The sequence below is a fragment of the Montipora foliosa genome, chromosome 7 (genome assembly GCF_036669935.1).
Source record: "Montipora foliosa isolate CH-2021 chromosome 7, ASM3666993v2, whole genome shotgun sequence".
Lineage (NCBI taxonomy): Eukaryota > Metazoa > Cnidaria > Anthozoa > Scleractinia > Acroporidae > Montipora > Montipora foliosa.
In genome coordinates, this window is record NC_090875.1 from 5,752,733 (window position 1) to 5,755,232 (window position 2,500).

Sequence of the window (2,500 nt, forward strand, 5' to 3'; positions counted from 1 at the left end):
GAGAATTTTCATGCACCTCCACGATACAATTCGTTATTCATTTCTTATCGCTGGTCACACGAAATTTGGCCCCGACTGTTGTTTCGGGATCCTCAAAAAGCCTTCAAAGTCACCTACGTTTCACCTCTATATGAAATCGTGCGGATGATTGAAACTTCAAGCAATGTTGGCAGTACCAAAGCTCAACTGGTGGGAACTCATGATGGGAGAGTACTCGTTCCTGTTTATGACTGGGCGTCCTTCCTGGAACCCTATTTCAAAAAGATCCCGAATATAAAAAAATATCAGCACTTTAGATTTTCAAAGGACAGTCCGGGAATGGTCTTCTGCAAGGAGTTAGTCACAAGCCCAGAACGACCGTTTATGTTGTTAAAGAATCAGGAGGTCCTTCCCCCAGCACACCTTCCGCCTACAATCAGACCAGCTGGCCTCACTCTAGACCAAAAGAACTATCTTTACAAGGAGATACGACAATTTTGTAAGCCCGGCACTGAAGACTTAGTCGCTCCATCACCCTTGAACTGAACTGTTAAAATTTTATTGTAATGCAGATTGAGTACCGAAAAGACTATGAGACTTTAATGTAGCGTATCTGCATGTAAAATTCATTGCATGATTTTATTAAGTGGATAACATAGTAAGTGTAACTTAAAGTATTTCACCTACCGACCCAGACTATATCTGTGTGTGTGTAGATTTATATCATTACAGTCTCAATATATGTTTTTTTTAATAAAGAGTTGTTCGTTACCTGTATGTTAATCTGACAGTAAACACAAAGCAAGGAGACGAAAGCACGCTTGATCAACTAACGAATTATCATAATTTTCCCTTTTTGAATTGATTTCTCTTTCCCTTTGTTCTTGCCTTACTCTTGTATACAGTGTAACAGACTTGACTCGTTGGGATAAGCTACCTAGCCTCTTCCTAGTCACCTCCCGAAACGATATCATCTTGAAATAACTAACTTGCGAGAAAGCCCCTTTTCAATAGGGACACAATCCTAAGATCTAATCACTTGAGATCTAATCACTCAAAATACGAAGAAGCGCTGGAGTCTCACTCGACCGAGTTTAAGACAAAGGAAAGTAACCCTCCAATGAAAACTCTGGGATTTCGATCCGCCTTGAGCTTCTCTCAGGTATAAAAGGCGTCTCCATGACACATGTCACATTGATTGGAATCAGTTTAACAGGCAATCTAACACGTTTAACTTTAAACAGTTGCTTTCTTTCGTCATGGCTCTTACTTTAAGACAAGTACTCAAGGAGGCTGGAAAGCGTCCTTTGAAGGTGTTGTTGTATTTTCCAAAGGAGAAGCGAACTGGGATAGCGCCGACAGGATTAATCTTGGAGAAAGACGGAAACTTAGCTGAATATTCTAAAGTAACGGTCAACTGGCAAGGAAAGAAGGTGGAGGCAAAAATTTTGGCGCTGAATGGTAAGTGTTTCATGCGCGATCGAGAAGCAACTGTGTTGAATCCTCACTTGCCTTCTGTTGTTTATGTAAGTAAATGAATGTTACTGCCTCTTGTACTCATTTCTTTTCTGCATTTTCAGATAACGAGGATATCCTCGCTGAGAAAGACATTGAATGGTGCAAAGAGAACCTCCTAACGGAAGAATACGGCCAAATCAATGAACAGATCGACCCATACAAAAGAAAGTCGTCACGAAAAGAGAATGAGAAGGTATGGAATTTTTTTTTTTCTGAAAACAAAGGTTTGACTTAGTATTTTTTTGCATAACCCAGGGCATAGTCGATTAGTAGTGCAAGAGTCAATGTTTAAGTTAGATTAACTACATTTTTCACGAGATCGTGTCAAGAAAATAGCGCTCGTTGCAGTGATTAGGTCTAAGCACTCTTTAACATTTTCGCTTTCAATTTACGGTTTGGTTAACTACACTTTTCACGAGATCGTGTGTGGAAAATAGCACTCGTTTATTGACGAAGCCTAAGCGCTCGTTTCAGTGATTAGGGCTAAGCATGCCTTTAACATTGCGTACGCCGCGTAGTCAGGTAGTTAACATACATCACCATCTTGAATTGAATTCTTTTACGAAAAGAGAATGAGAAGGTATGGAATGATTTTTTTCTGAAAACAAAGGTTTGACTTAAATTTTTTTTGCATAACCCAGGGCATAGTCGATTAGTAGTGCAAGAGTCAATGTTTAAGTAAGGAACAAGGTTTATTAGTGACTGAAATTCAATTGTTTAAAGAACGAGCGGTTCGTCAGTTGACCACCAAGCCGCCGAGCCACTGAGCAAATCCTTGTTTCAAAATTGGCCCACTATTCTATAGTTTAGCCGAAGCGTGGTCAAACGGATGTTCGGCAGAAATCCAACCCAATCGAACTCAATCCTCTAATTGAATTCGGCTGAATTCGCACCAGACCAAGGAACTCCTACTTTCCGTGCTCCTCAGTAATTAGTGTTTGCTCTATAGCTACAAAGCTCATGAGTTCGAAGCACAACTGGCTACTCGCGAGCCAGCGCGAAT

At 40.4% G+C, this 2,500-nt stretch overlaps 2 pseudogenes; both read left to right on the plus strand.

The window, feature by feature from the left end:
* LOC138011077 (uncharacterized) overlaps window positions 1-525 on the plus strand; it is a 1,562-nt pseudogene extending 1,037 nt beyond the window's left edge.
* The window catches only part of LOC138010312 (uncharacterized), a 299,228-nt pseudogene that overhangs the window by 263,202 nt on the left and 33,526 nt on the right, over window positions 1-2,500 (plus strand).